Below are 16,514 nucleotides of genomic sequence, written 5' to 3'. Positions count from 1 at the left end.
ATATATCATTAATGTGCGCAAATGAATGCTAAGATAGGGGCATGGGAGATAATACTAGTCCATCTAGAGAGGGAGGTATTAGTAAAAGCTCCTCAAAGTTAACAGCTGAGTTGATTTCTAAAGAATTCAGCAGAAGAGGAAAGAGGTCATCCTTTCTCGGTTGATTTGTTTTCTGCTGTAGAGTCTGTTTAGGCCACTTGAAGCTGTTTGCTAGTATAGCTAATACTCTGCATTTTTATCAACACTGGGAAGTTTTCTTACCAGGAAAATTGAACCTGAATAGTCTTCAGACTAACTTTGTTCCAGACATAGAGAGATAGAGGGGCAAGTAAAATGATATCAACAATAAATCAAGTACATTAACCCAGAATGGGGAGCACTCTGAGGAATAAACAACAATGGCTGAGGCAAAGTTTGGGAAAGGGGACAGTACTTCATGTAAAGGTCCCAACAATCAAATATGATGTTTGGGCTTTGTCGATGATATCAAAATTTTATTAATAAGTTCATTAAGTATAGCCTGGCATTGTGGTTAAATGTGAGCACAATTTCTGTTTTAAGAGCTACATACTTAAGTATGTTATGATAAAATGGCATTATGTTTGGCATGTATTTGGAAATACTGAAGCAAAGACAGCAATAGGGAGATAGTTAGACTGATGTGAAAAAATCTTTTGACAATTTTTGTATCTAGGCAATAGGAAATGAGATTCATTATTCTAATTTTGTGCAAGCTAAAATTTTTATAATATTTTTTCTTAGGGTGCTTTTCTTGCTCATATGCAGTTGTCTGCCTGGTAGGAGACATTTCTTCCCATGAAGCTCCAGACACACAAATCCTTTTTATATTTTTGCATTCTTATTGGTACTTAAGCTCTTGGCCTGGCCTCTGTCCATAGCTTTGTTCACTCAAAACTAGCACTCTACCACTTGAGCCATACTTCTACCTTACTAGTGGTTAATTGGAGATAAAAGTCCCAGGCCTTTCTGCCCAGGCTGGCTTTGAACTGCAATTCTCATATCTCAGCCTCTTGAGTAATAGAATTATGGGTATGGGCCACCAGAGCCTGTTGTAAATCTTTCCTGTTGTTGTTGTATCATGTTGTAGAACCTCCAAGTTCTTTCATCTGGATGGTCAGGAGTAAGAAGAGAACATTGAAATGCACACTTATTTCTTAGAACTCTAGTCCAGAAGTGACAGACACATCTACTGACATTATATTAGCAAAGATTTGTCACATGCCTCTATGTAGACACAAGGTCGTTCTGACTATATGGCAGATCCCAGCAAGTACCCTACACTGTGACAGTGGACCAAAGCTCTTTGCATGTAACAGAAGAAACAATGCTCCATCCATTAAAGACATGCCATCCTGAATCAGAATCAATTCCAAATGGATCAGAGACCTCTAGGTAAAGGCAGATACCCTGAAAACATTGCAGGAAGGAATAGGAGAAACACTAGGGCTCCTTGGCACAGGTCAAAACTTTCTTAATAAAGGCCCACAAATACAACAAATCAAAGTAAGGTTGGACAAATAGGATTGCTTAAAACTGCAGTTTCTGCATGGCAAATGACATAGCTAGCAAGATAAATAGAAAGCCCACAGATTGGGAGATCTTTACTAGTTACGCATCAGACAAGGGCTTCATATCTAAATATACTTAGAACTCAAAAAATTAAACCCCCAAATAACTAATCCTCAAATAAACAACAACCCCACTAATAAGTGGACTAAAGATTTAAAGGGAGACTTCTCCAAGAAAAAATAAGAATGGCCGATAGAAATATGAAGAAATGGTTAATCTCTGTGGCCATAAAAGAAATGCAAATCAAAACAACAGAAGAAATGGTTAATCTCTGTGGCCATAAAAGAAATGCAAATCAAAACAACACTGAGATTCCACCTCACTCCAGTTAGAATGGCCATTATCAAGAAAACTAATAATAACTGGTACTGGCTGGGATGTGGCCAAAAGGGAATGCTACACTGTTGGTGGGAGTATAAACTTGTTCAACCACTCTGGAAAGCATTATGGAGGTTCCTCCAAAGGCTAAACATAGAGCTCCCCTAGGACCCAGCAATCTCACTTGTGGACATTTACCCAAATGACCACAAACAAAGTCACAGTAAAGCTACTAGCACAACCATGTTCACTGAAGCATTATTTACTATAGCTAAGATATTAAATCAACCTAGATGCCCCTCAATAAATGAATGGATCAAAAAAATGTGGCAAATAAACACAGTGGAATTCTATGCTTCCCTCAGAAAGAATGATATTGTCCCATTGGTAAGGAAATGGAAAGATGTGGAAAAAAATTAAATTAAGTGAAGTAAGCCAGACCCAAAGACACATAGGCTGCATGGTTTCCTTATAGAATATATCTAGGATATTCTTAGCAGAGGTCCACAATAGCTCAATAGTAATGTGCATATGACCATATAAAATGATGCTTATCAAAATGAACGCCAAGAAATGGAAACAAGAGGGATTTTAAGTGTACTGTTTGCAGTTATTTCCTTTTTCTTTCTTTTTTCTCCTTTGGTTTATTTCCTGTTGTCACTGTTTTTGATTTCTGTATCCTTTGTGTTGTATACAAGTTTATCTGTTTGGGGAAGAGAGGGGGAATTACAGAAACGATGGGACAAAAGGTGAACCAATGCAACAGTCATACTAGACACTATGTTGGAAATAAACTTTACAACTTGGGGGGGGTGGGAGTCGGGGTGGGGGAAGTGGGAGAATTGAAGGAGGGGCAACACTGTTAAAAAAGAAATCTAGTCATTACTTTACTTTTGTAATTGTAACCCTCTGTACATCACCTTTACAATAAAAACATTTAAAAATAAGACAGATTGCATTAGCAAGCATCAGTCACCTGCTTCAACATGTTCTATAGGCTTATTCTGATATAAGACATGGCAAATATCTTGCTTTTATCACCTGAGCAATGCTGGTCTTTCTCCATCCTGCCCTGTGTCCTGCTAAGCTGCAGAGTTATTGTTATTATTTTTTGACTTGACATTCAGTGGGGTACAGCCAATGAAGAGCACCACCAGGGGTAGGAAGAAAAAGAAAAAGAATAGGAGCTTGTGTTCCAGACTCTTCCTCTAGGCTTTCTAGGTGATGGCTTCCCTCCTGTAAAAGTCAGGGCTTCTTTTTTTTCCCATCACAAATATGCCTTTTATTTGTCACTATTAAAACTCTGAATTTTAAACAGATTCTTAGACTGGTGGTTCGTATCCATCAGCTCACTCGACTTTAGCACAAGTCTCCTCCCCAGTAGCTTTTCCAGAACTAACACCTTCACCATGAAGCTCCATGAGTTTTCCCAATTCAAACTTGGACTTCTTCAGCATTTTTACTTTTCTAATGAAGACATCATGCAGTGGATAATTAGACTGGCAAACCTTTTCTATGTCTTTGCCAATGCTGTCTGGAATTGATTTATTAACTACTTCTTTCAAGTCATTTGTCTGCATCTCTCGGGTCATGATTTCCATCATCTTCTTCTGGATCTGGCGGACCTGCTGATGCTGAGCATAGGAGGTTTTGTGGATTTGATTGTTACATTTTTTTTTTTTTTAGAAAAACAACACAGAACAGATGAAGCAAATAACCATCTGTAGTCTTGACATCAACATGAGCTTCGATCATGGTCTGCCACTTTTTGACCATGGAGCATATTTTGTCTCGGGTAAGATCCATGCCAAGGAAGTTCAGGCAGTTCTTTCCCTGAACAATTTCAGTAATTAGCTTGAATTTTTAAATGTGACTTCATCATTCTGCGGATCAGCGAGGCTCACTTCAAACACCCAACCCTTGAGGCCATCAAATGCGATTTTGGTTCCTTGAGTCCTCGTGACTAATGTTTTCCCAATATTCCTTATAGTGAACATGGCTGGTGCTTTCACATTATACCAATCTTTCTTAGAAAATGGATCAACCACTTTCTTCTTGGCTCCCTTTTTACCACCTTTTGTAAGGCACTTGTTCTTGCCAACTGACATGGTGCTGGTCAGAGAACTAAAAGGCTCAGGGCTTATTCTTCTGTCTCCACATTCTGATAACTGCTTTGTTTCTTTACCCCTGTGAGTACCAATGATGCCCCACCAGAATACTTCTTTATCTCTTGTGTTTTGTTTTCTTTTGTGGTTTATCTACAATGGTCCATTGCTCTTTTATTACTAGATGGCACTTTTATAACATTTCTATTTGTTTCTGTTGGGGCACTGGGTAATTCACAGGAATCTGTGGATAATACTCAGAAAAGTTCAGTCAAGGCAGGGTAAGCTATCAAGCCAACAATACATTTGAACTACAAGTCACTTCATGCTGCTGGAGAAATGTGAAAGAACATAAAAATGAAGAAGTGAGCAAGGCCAAACCACAAAGGGCCTTTGTACCTGCTAGATCACTCCACTTAGCAGTAACTGGTTAGAAAGACTGGACAGGGACAATCAAGTTCCCCCCATTGTAACCTATTTGTAGTGTAATGATAGCTGTACTTTTGAACTAATGAACCCATAAGCATACAAAATAATTCCCCTGGGAAGAGAAAAATAATGGAGGTAGATAAAGAAAAAGTTCTGGTTTTAGGGAAGAGAAGAAAATCACTTCCAGTATTATCATGTCTCATATAATATATCTCATATCTGCATCAATTCGTTTATCACCAGAAAGGTTGTGTTCACAACTTTGGATGTTTTCCTTGCCCTCTGCCCCATGGGAAGAAAATTGTCCATTATAGGATCATTTATTAAAGAGGAGAAAATGGAATCTGTTATACAGCCAGCTTTTCTATACTATGATTGTTACATGAAATGAGAAATAGCCAAAATTGAGAGGCTAGGAAACTGTAACAATAAATATTACTTGCTAAACAGCATTAATGATTTAATATGCCAGAGGCCTAGTGTTATAGAGACCACTTATTACGTGTTTTTAAAGACACATAATATTTATAAAGAATTGGAACAAGATCAAGGCAGAAATTTTAGGTCTTCCCTTTCTCGTTTTCTGTCTGGGCCCTGAGATTATAACCTTAGGCAAAAAGAATGTTGCATTGTTAAGTAGTTGCATAATTGTTTTTAACTGGTCATTTTAGATTATTTTCATCTTCTTACATCTTTTTGTGTGGAGTATCTTAAGATTTTAAAGACTATTCCAAGAGGTGACATGTGAATTTTAGATATTACCTTTCCATCAACTTTGCTCTTAGTCACAGGGCACTAAGAAGATATTCTAACTTCTTTTATCATGTTTTTTAACAAAGGAAGCAAAAGCCTATTTGCCTACTTTCCTTTATGTTGAGTGTACCATGAGTTCAATAAAAATTTCCAAGGTTTTATGAATTCAAACACTGAAAGGTATTTGTGTCCTTCCTGGTTTTTAGTAGGGCATTATGCAAGGGGAGATGTCACGGGACTAACATCATTTTCTATGGAAGTATGCTTAAAAAACATGGAAGTATGCTTTAAAAAAATCATGCCATGTCTTAGTTGACCTTTTTTACTTAGGAGTAGAGTAAAACTTCAAGCCATGTCCCACATTTGTTCACTGGCCCTGAAAATGTCAGTTTGTATCTGTCTAATTACTTCCCATGAAGTAATAAAGTGATTGTGTATGACTCTAGGTGACACAGGATCTGCTCCCAGACAAACGTGTATTGGGTTGGTTAGATTGTGAAAACCTATGAGACCACATTGGAAAAGCTATTTTTACACAAGTAAATCAGATAACAGGTTTGCCTAATGTCAACAGTTTTATTTACTGTGTTTAAAAGACTGATAGAAAATAGTTTCCTTTAAAAGGTTATTTTTAAAATTTTTATTGTCAAGGTGATGTACAGAGGGGTTATGGTTACATATGTAAGGTAGTGAGTACATTTTTGTCCAACTTGTTACCACCTCTCTCACTTTTCCCACCTTCGTTCCTCACCAATCCCTCCAAGTTGTACAGTTAGTTTAAACCATATTGACCTGTAAGTATTGATGTTGCATTGCTTCGCCTTTTACCACTTGTCTCACCATTTTAATGTTCCTCTTCCTTTCCCTAATTCAGATAAACATATATAAAACACACAGGGTACCAGAATCAAATACAGTGACAACAGGGGCTAAATAATAGGGAAGATAAATGGAAGAAAAAAGAAATAATTTCACATAGTACTTTAAAAGTAACAACATCCATTATAAACCACTTGTTTCCATATTTTGGAGATCATTTCGCTTAGCATCATCTTATGTTATCATATGTACATAGCTATTGAGTTATTGTGATCATCTGCTAGGACTATCCTAGACATATACTAATTATTATAAAAGGTTATTTTTCATTACTCATATCACATAACATTTTAGGTAAAGTTGTTTTAATAAAGGTATTTTCCTTTCCATTCTAATAGAAGTAATTCTTTACCTAGCACTAAGGGAAGGTAGTGTAAAACTTGTTAGGTACATATAAAGTAGATACAGCTCACTGTAATCATATCAAATCCCAGGACATTGCTTGCTACAAATGAGGCTGGTATTAAAGCATGAAGCAGAGAAGGTTAAGTGATATCTGATTTGAAGCAGCATGGAAAGCCAAAAAGCAAACAAAAACTACTCATTGGGAACAATTCCTGACTTTGTCATTCCAGGAAAATTTAGGGAAAAAAAATAAAGTAATAACAGTTGAACTATGCAATTATTTACAATCTTCCATTCAAAATTTGTTGCTTATTACCTGTGTTGATGCAAGCAAATCTTCTTAGGAGCATAAGTTGTTTATCTCCTTTTTCTGCTAGTTAGAATATCTTCTATATGCCAGGCTACACTATAGGGCCAGGGGAGATAGAGAAAATAAAGCAGTTTGTGGTCTTAGGAAACTAATAGGAAGTATTAGGGAAAATTAGACAGGTGAGCAGATCCTAGAAAAGGATCCTTTACAGCTGGGGATGATGTAAGGGAGGAGAACTGGTTAGGAAAGCCTGGCTAATTGAAAGGATAATTCTTTGATCAGAGTACAATTAAGTGAAATATTCCAAAATAGGAAATGGAAGAAGGACAGTAGTTAGGCAGAGGAGGCCACCAGATCTTGGACCTGAAAAGGCCTTGCACAGCATGGGGCAGCATTAAGGTATGATCTTGTAGACACAGGGAGAGATTTTGAAGATACACATGAGAAAGGCTGAGAATTATGTGCTATGTGGGAAATTATCACTTTTTGCTTTGATCCAAAAAGTATATGAAACAAGGAGGATATGGTCCTATTTCATAAGTAAAGCCTGAAGACTTGAATTGTTAATTGCTTATATTAAAATTCAGTTACTCACAAAACAGTCTATGAACATGCATTTGAGGAAAGACTATTATTGTGATTGGAAAGACACTAAAGGAATTTCCTAGGGAGGGTAGTGATTAAGATTTGGGAAGTTTATTACTACCATCACTCCAGGATGGTGAGCAAGACAGTGATGGTTATAACCAGGAACTGGTTATGGCTCTCTTCTTCCTATACCCAATCCAAGTGGCTCAAAAATCTCTACTTTCTCACTAAATCTCTAGTCACTAGGGTGAACTTTCTATTTTTCTTTAGCCATGTTAAACCGGGAATATTTAAGTTTTTTGTTCTTGTTTGTCTGTATCTTGATAAAAGATTCCAATTCTGCAGAAAATTGCAACTTTGGAAAGGACAAACTGTTTACTCAAAAAGAAGAAATCTGGTCTGATTCTATGGTAAACAGCTAGAATGAACATAATTGTGCTGGTAGCTTTACTGTGGCCTTGTTTGTGGTCATTTGGGTAAGTGCCCAGGAGTGGGATTGCTGGGTTGTAGGGGAGCTCTATGGTTAGCCTTTTGAGGAACCTCCATACCACTTTCCAGAGTGGTTGAACAAATTTCAGATGAATGGATCAAGAAAATGTGGTTTATATACACAATGGAATTCTAGGCTTCTATCAGAAAGAATGGCATCACTCCATTTGTAAGGAAATGGAAAGACTTGGGGAAAATCGTATTAGGGGAAGTAAGACAGATCCAAAGAAACATAGGCTCTTTGGTTTCCCTCATTTGTAATAATTAGTATATGTCTAGGATAGTCCTAGCAGAGGATCACAAATAGTTCAATAGCTATGTATGACCACATAAAATGATGTTAATCAAAATGAACTCCAAAATATAGAAATAAGAGGGGTGTGTGTGTGTACTGTTTTCAGTTATTTGTCCTTTTGTTTTTTTCCCCTTTGGTTTATCCCCTGTTGTCACTATTTTTGATTTGGTACCCTGTGTCTTGTATATATGTTTATCTGATTTGGGGAATGGGAAGGGGAATAAGAAATGATGAGACAAAGTACAAAGGGTAAATCAATGCAACAGTGATACTCATGAGACTCATAGAAATTAACTTTACAACTTGGTGGCGGGGAGGAGTTGTGAGGGAGGGAAAGCAGGAGAAAATTGGGGGGTAACAATGTTTGACAAGAATTGCACTCATTTCCTTACTTATGTAACTGTAACTCCTATGTACATAACCTTATAATAAAATTAAAAATAAAAAAGGCATCTGTCTGAGGATCAAAATTTGAAGCCAGCCCTAGCAGGATAGTCCTTAAGAATCTTTTGGTAGCTCATCTTCAGTTAACTACCAAAAAAGAAAAAAAATAGAAGTAGAGGTGTGGCATGGTTAGAGTGCTAGCTTTGAGCACAAAAGCTCTGGGATGGCACCCATACCCTGGGCTCAAACCCAAGGACTAGCGCACACACACACACACACACACACACACACACACACACACACACACACACACACATTTCTGATGTTAGGCTCAGTCACCAAAGCTGGGATTTGCCTTGTAGGAGTCGAGTTGATGCAGCTGAGAGATGTTTCCTTGGGACACCACCGATCCATAGAGTTAAGGCTCACCAATTACTGTTCTCTAACCTTGGAACTGTCAAGTGTTCATTTCTCAGATGTTTTCCTTTCCTTCAGTGGCCTCTGGGCCTGTTGATCATCCTCTTTGCAATGAGTAATAGGCTTTGATCCAGCAATGTGAGAAGAGTGCTACTTAGGCATAGAACTTGCCAGATGACATGCTCCTATTCATTATGAACAATTGATTGGTAAGCATTTCTTCCTGAAGAAACCAGGACTGCATCAAGCAGTAGGTGGATGGGAAATGTGGAGGCAATGTTGCACAGAATGAGATAAATGTCATTCCCCTCCATAAGCCTTAACAAAAGTAATCCTGTGGGAATGGGTATTTGACTATCTACCTCTCTCCTTTGCTATTAAGAATGTAGGTAAAAAGTGGAGTGATGCTTTATTTAGAATTCAGATCTTTAAAGATGGTATATGCTAAAGTGAAATGAAATTATATATAACTGGCATTATTAAGAAGTTTTAACCTTCACATTACTGTATTATGAAGAATTAACTTTTTAAAAGTTTATTTTCTTAAGGTGAGATCCATGCCTTAAACTTATATAAAATAAAAACTCTAGATCTACAAAAACAAACAAACAAACAAACAAAACACCTCACAATGGTTTCTAACAGCTATGACCTGGACTCTACTTGGGAAAAGCCTTGAGATTCTGATATGTTATAACATTTGTGGATTTTTGAACTGTCTGTAAGTTACACAATACAACACTGCTAAGAATCCATCCATCAAAGTAAAGATGCCCCAGTGACCACCAACAAAGCAGAGAAAGTCTCTTGATCACTAATCACCATTTCTACTTTTGGTTTTAAGCCTTTCAGACATCCATCAAGGGTCCAAATACTACCAGTCATCACAAGACTCCAAAACAAGAAAAGAAACTAAAGGAAATGACAGTTTCCCCCCTCCTGTTGGGGAAAAAGAAATTCCCAAAGAATACATAATCAAAGCCTCTTCTTGATGATCCAGGTAAAGCCGGTAGCACTTGCAGGGGAACATAAAGAAGGCATTGGTCTGGATTACCAGTTCATCACAAGCTGCTTGATGATTATCCCCATGATTATCTAATGACTGAAAAGTGCCTAAATTTAAAAATGTGGAATGAAATGTGGTCACTGCATTCTTCAAATACATGGTATATGTATGAAGTCTCTTTTTAATCAAATGACATTTTACCAGACTTGGTTTACCAAATATGTCTTAGTTTGCTCAGTGGCCACTGCCATTGAAGCCTCAATCCAAATACTACCATTGTTGCATCTTCTTGTGGGGCCCAGCTTCCATGGACTTGTTACACAGCTGTTACAGTAGCTCCACTTCCAAAGTTGGACCCAACCAGACCTTTGGATTACCTGGCAGGTGGATTAACTGGCAGCTGTTTAGACTGGCCAAGTTACATATACTAGAAGTGTGGGTGAGTTGTTCCATTAGAAAACTTTGACCAGTTAAAAACAAGAGTCAGAGGGAGATGACAAATTCAATGTCCTTTTTCCTGATCCCCAAGATCTTGTGACATTGCTTCAGCGATGGTCCTATGTTGAAGGAACCAGCTCTAAGTTTTCACAAAACTGTGGTCTACTTAGTGATGCATCCCAACACATTTCCTTTATTTCCCTGCTTTGTTTTCTTTCCTTCACTCTTTCCTGGAATTGCAACTTCTCAAATCATGCTCACATAGAAGATTTGACTCAGATTCAGATTTTGAAGGATAAGAAGTTTCTACTTTGTGTTCATCTTATGATCAGATCAAATTCAACTATTTTATTCTTTGGTTAGTAACTTGTATTACTGTGTTTTCTCAAGATGGGAATGGAGAAAAAAACTAGTCAATGGTTTTAATGAAAGGATAGTTTAAAATTTGTGGGATTTTTAGATCTTATTACACCACCAAAAGTACTACCTTTCAAATTCTAGAAATGATTTTGGTTACTTGAGGGACTATAAGTTTGATCTGGATACTGGAGGTTCATGCCTGTAATCCTAGCTACTCAAGAGGCTGAGATCTGAGCATTTTGGTCACAGCCAGGCCACAGGAAAGTCCAAGAGACTATTGTCTCCAACAAACTGCCCCAAAGCTTCAAGTAGAGCTGTGGCTCAAGTGGTAGAGTGAACACAAAAGCTCAGGGACAGCACCTTAGCCCCAGGACTGGCACACACACACAAACACAAAGAAAAGTTTTGGCATTCCATACCAGCATGCACATGGCCCTTCTGTATCTTTGAGATACAGTCAGGAGTGTTTCTTTCTGTGAACCCATATCAATTGAAATCTTTTGGAGTCCTTAATTTTTTTTTTTCAGAATATAAAGGAATCCTGGGACCAATAGTAGGTATCTTCAAAACCAAAGCTTAGTATCTGAAATAGATAGTCCTGTAGCAGACACCTTTAGTACCTATGCTGTTGTTACCCCTTAGCCAACCACTGTTTTATAGTCTTACAGCATGTGTAAATAGCTGTTAAAACAGCATATATGCTGAGTTATCATGCCCCTGTCTGCTCATACATATTCTTTCTAATAAATCAGGAAAAAATCACTTTGAGTTATCAGCATTGCAACAATTGTGTTTCTCATCATTCTATCATAGGACTTCATTATTTTTGGTTCTGCTACACTCTTGCTTCTTGGCTCATTGAGCTGAATATCTACATCTATATCTACATGACATACCTGGCATTTAGGAACTATGAAGAGAGCTATTGTATTTAGACTTGAATATGAGATTTCAACTGTCTCACATCCATGTGACAAAATTTTAAGATTATATCTCTCTCCCATAAGAAGTTATTTTCCTCATTTAGGTTAAAGAAGTGATTCTTCAGTGTTTGATATGAATAGTACTCAATTCTTAATTTTCCTTTAGGTTTTAACACATTAATAGTAGTAGAAAAAAGCCTAAATGTGTTATAAATGCTGAAATAATTGGTATATAACCTTATATATTGTTGGTTTTCAGGACTATACACAGTCACAAAAATATAATGTTCAGTTTCATTTAAAGTTTTATTTTGCAAATGCTAATTTTTCAAATAAATAAGCTTATAAAGATAGCCAATGACATGGCCTGGTTATCACTTAAAAATTGGTTTCTGTGTGTCTCTATCTTGGTCTTTGTCTTGTGTACCTTCTTTAAACCAAAAATTAGGGTTCTAATCTAGAACATTAATTCTTCCTACTTTTAGGCAATTATATACCTTACTCTTCCCAAGGAACTCATAAAGTCAATGACTCTTCTGAAGATCTTTTATCCTCACACACATGCAAGCACATGGGTGTTGAGTTTCCATTTCCTGCTAACCTCATTTCTATTCTAATAAGCTTCATATCTCAAGCAGCACAGCATGCTTTTGGAATACAATAAATAAAACCAACAACAACACTTTCAGCACAGAACTTAATAGTCCAGACCAGTAATTGTCTAGAGAATGCAATGCATCTTTGGGTGGCACAGCTACCTTCTCACTAAATTCCTCAGTGACAAGCACTCATACTTTTCCATTTATTTCTCAATAGCTCTTGGCATAATAGTATATGTATGGTTGCTTTCAACTACACGTATCAGTACAGATCTAAAAGTGACAGACATTTGGGATGTACTCTCGTCAAAGAGAACTGGCTGCAGTGCTGAGTTAGCAGCTCAACAAAGTCTATCCCATATGCCATCTTCAGATGTCATGTTCAGACATAGAGGACAATTGCAGTAGCTGTAGGAACAAATTCCCACATAAATCCCCACAGAAGGAGGGTGACATCTAGTCTCTTCATTGGCCTCTATAGTATTATCAGTTAGGAAAACATTCATTGTGATTTTCATTATTCCTTCTTGGCCATCTCAAGCTAGCTGCCATAAAGGCTGAGAATCTAAGTCCTTAAAAGGCTCAGCTTCTATTGAGTAAAAAAGTGGTGAGGCTATGTCAGGCATGGTAGCTCATGCCTGGAATCCTAATTACTACTCACAGCCTGAGATCTGAGCATCAAAACAAGCCTGGGCATCAAAGTCTATGAGATTCTCATCTCCAATTAATCACCAAGAAAGCCAGAAGTGAAACTGGTGCTCAAATGGTAGTGTAGCATCCTTGGACAGAAAAGGCTAAGGGGCTCAGAGCACCTTGACCCTAAGTTCAAGCCCAAATACTGGAAAAAAAAAAAAGAAAAAAGAAGAGAGAGAGAGAGAGAGAGAGAGAGAGAGAGAGAGAGAGAGAGAGAGAGAGAGAGAGAGCTCACTGATCAGATAACCACAATGTGACAATGAAGGCCATGGGAATGGAAGATTTTTTTTAAATTAGAATAAAGGATGGGATAGTGACATGGATGGTAAACATGCTTATGATGACAGGAGTTAAGTCATCCTAAATTTGCTGTAAAGTATATAGGAAAGTTTATTTATATATATTTATTATCAAACTGAATTATAGAGAGGTTACAGTTTCATACATTAGGCATTAGATACATTTCTTGTACTGTTTGTTACCTCGTCCCTCATTCCCCCCTCCCCCTCCCTCTTTCCCTTCCCCCTCCCCCCCATGAGTTGTTCAGTTGTTCAGTTAATTTACACCAAACAGTTTTGCAAGTATTGCTTTTGTAGTTGTCTTTTTTACCCTGTGTCTCTCGATTTTGGTATTCCCTTTCAATTTCCTAGTTCTAATACCAGTATACACAGTTTCCAATATACTCAGATAAGATACAGAGATAGTGTAGGTACAAACACAGGAAGGGGATACAAGAAGATCATCAATAATAGAAGCTACAGTTACACATAGCACGTTGAAAGCAGTTACAACAGTGATGTGACAATTGTTTCCAAAACATGGAGTTCATTTCACTTAGCATCATCTTATGTGTTCATAAGGGTATAGCTATTGGGCTCTTGTGATCCTCTGCTGTGACTAGCCTAAACCTGTGCTAATTATTCCCTATAAGGGAGACCATAGAGTCCATGTTTCTTTGGATCTGGCTCACTTCACTTAGTATAATTTTTTCCAAGTCCTTCCATTTCCTTACAAATGGGGCAATGTCATTCTTTCTGATAAGAGGTGTAAAATTCCATTGTGTATATATACCACATTTTCCTGATCCATTCGTCTACTGAGGGGCATCTGGGTTGGTTCCATATTCTAGCTATGACAAATTGTGCTGCAATGAACATTGTTGTGCTGGTGGCTTTAGTGTGATTTTGTTTGTGGTCTTTTGGATAGATACCCAAAAGTGGGGCTGCTGGGTCATAGGGAAGCTCTGTGTTTAGCCTTCTGAGGAATCTCCATACTGCTTGCCAGAGTGGCTGAACAAGTTTACATTCCCACCAACAATGAAGTAGGTTTCCTTTTGGCCACATCCCCTCCAACAATTGTTATTGTTAGATTTCTTGATAAAGGACATTCTTACTGGGGTGAGATGGAATCTCAATGTTGTTTTGATTTACATTTCTTTTTTTTTTTTCTCAAATTTTTATTATCAAACTGATGTACAGAGAGGTTACAGTATCATACGTTGGGCATTGGATACATTTCTTGTACTGTTTGTTGCCTTGTCCCTCATGCCCTCCTCCCTCCCCCCCTTTCCCTCCCCCTCCAGGTGTTCAGTTCACTTACACCAAACAGTTTTGCAAGTATTGCTTTTGTAGTTATTTCTCTTTTTTTACCCTGTGTCTCTCAAATTTGGTATTTCCTTTGAATTTCCTACTTCCAATACCAGTAAACACGGTTTCCAATATACTCAGATAAGATTACAGAGATAGTGTAGGTACAACCATAGGAAGGGGATACAAGAACATCATCAATAATAGAAACTACACATACACATAGGACGTTGAAAGTAGTTACAACTGTGATATATCACTTGTTTCCATAACATGGAGTTCATTTCACTTAGCATCATCTTATGTGTTCATAAGGGTGTAGCTATTGGGCCTTGTGATGCTCTGCTATGGCTTGCCTAAACCTGTACTAATTATTCCCAATAAGGGAGGCCATAGAGTCCATGTTTCTTTGGGTCTGGCTCACTTCACTTAGTATAACTTTTTCCAAGTCCTTCCATTTCCTTACAAATGGAACAATGTCATTCTTTCTGATAGAGGCATAAAATTCCATTGTGTATATGTACCACATTTTCCTGATCCATTCGTCTACTGAGGGGCATCTGGGTTGGTTCCATATTCTAGCTATGACAAATTGTGCTGTGATGAACATTGTTGTGCTGGTGGCCTTACTGTGATTTTGTTTGTGTTCTTTTGGATAGATACCCAACAGTGGGGCTGCTGGGTCATAGGGGAGTTCTATATTGAGCCTTCTGAGAAATCTCCATACTGCTTGCCAGAGTGGCTGAACCAGTTTACATTCCCACCAACAATGAAGTAGGGTTCCCTTTTGGCCACATCCCCTCCAACAATTGTTATTATTAGTTTTCTTGATATATGACATTCTTGCTGGGGTGAGATGGAATCTCAATGTTGTTTTGATTTGCATTTCCTTTATGGCCAGTGATGTAGAGCATTTTTTCATATGTCTATTTGCCATTCTCATTTCCTCATCAGAGAAGTTTCTTTGTAAGTCTTTAGCCCACTTGATGAGGGGGCTATTGGTTCTTTGCAGTTTTGTTTTGGAAGAAGGTAATTTTTTTTAGTTCTGCATATATTTTAGAGATGAGGCCTTTGTCTGTTGAATGTCCGGTAAAGATCTCCTCCCAGTCTGTGGGCTTTCTGTTTATCTTGAGAGCTATGTCCTTTGCCGTGCAGAAGCTCTGCAGTTTGATGCAGTCCCATTTGTCCAACCTTTCTTTGATTTGTAGCCTTTCAGGGTCTTTGTTAAGGAAGTTCTGTCCTGTGCCAAGGAGCCCAAGTGTTTCTCCTACTCCTTCCTTTAGTGTTTTCAGGGTGCCTGTTTTGATTTCAAGGTCTTTAATCCATTTGGAATTGATTTTGGTGCAGGGTGATATATAAGGATCTAGTTTTAGTTTGTTGCATGTGTTGAGCCAGTTTTGCCAGCACCACTTGTTAAAGAGGCTATCTTTCTTCCATACTATTGTTTTAGCTCCTTTATCAAAGATTAAGTAGGCGTAGTTCTGTGGGTTTAATTCTGGGTCTTCAATTCTGTTCCACTGGTCTTCAGGCCTGTTCCGGTGCCAATACCAAGCTGTTTTTATTACTATAGCTTTATAATACAGCTTGAAGTTGGGTATTGTAATTCCTCCAGCACTGTTCTTTCTGCTTAGGAGTGTTTTTGCTATTCTAGGTCTTTTATTGTTCCATATGAATTTCTGGATTGCTTCCTCTATTTCATTAAAGAATGGTGTTGGGATATTAATGGGTATTGCATTGAATTTGTAGATAGCCTTTGGCAATATTGCCATTTTGATTATATTAATCCTTCCAATCCAGGAGCATGGGAGGTTTTTCCATTTTCTTAGTTCTGACTTAATTTCATTTTTCAAGCTTTTAAAGTTCTCTTCAAAGAGGTCTTTCACTTCTTTGGTTAAGGTTATTCCTAGGTATTTTATGTTTTTGGGGGCTATTGCAAAAGGAGTTGCTTTCCTGATTTCAGCCTCGGTCTTCGGGTTGTTAGCATAGAGAAAGGCCGTTGATTTTTGA

The 16,514-nt window shown here is 37.7% G+C and overlaps 1 pseudogene; it reads right to left on the bottom strand.

Moving 5' to 3' along the window:
• Nucleotides 1-3,175: 3,175 nt before the first annotated feature.
• Nucleotides 3,176-4,022, bottom strand: LOC125359822 (annotated as a pseudogene).
• Nucleotides 4,023-16,514: the final 12,492 nt, after the last annotated feature.

Source organism: Perognathus longimembris, chromosome 11 (assembly GCF_023159225.1).
Source record: "Perognathus longimembris pacificus isolate PPM17 chromosome 11, ASM2315922v1, whole genome shotgun sequence".
Taxonomy (NCBI): Eukaryota; Metazoa; Chordata; class Mammalia; order Rodentia; family Heteromyidae; genus Perognathus; species Perognathus longimembris.
The sequence above is the reverse complement of the archived record's forward strand: the minus strand, read 5'-3'. Positions and strand labels throughout refer to the sequence as shown.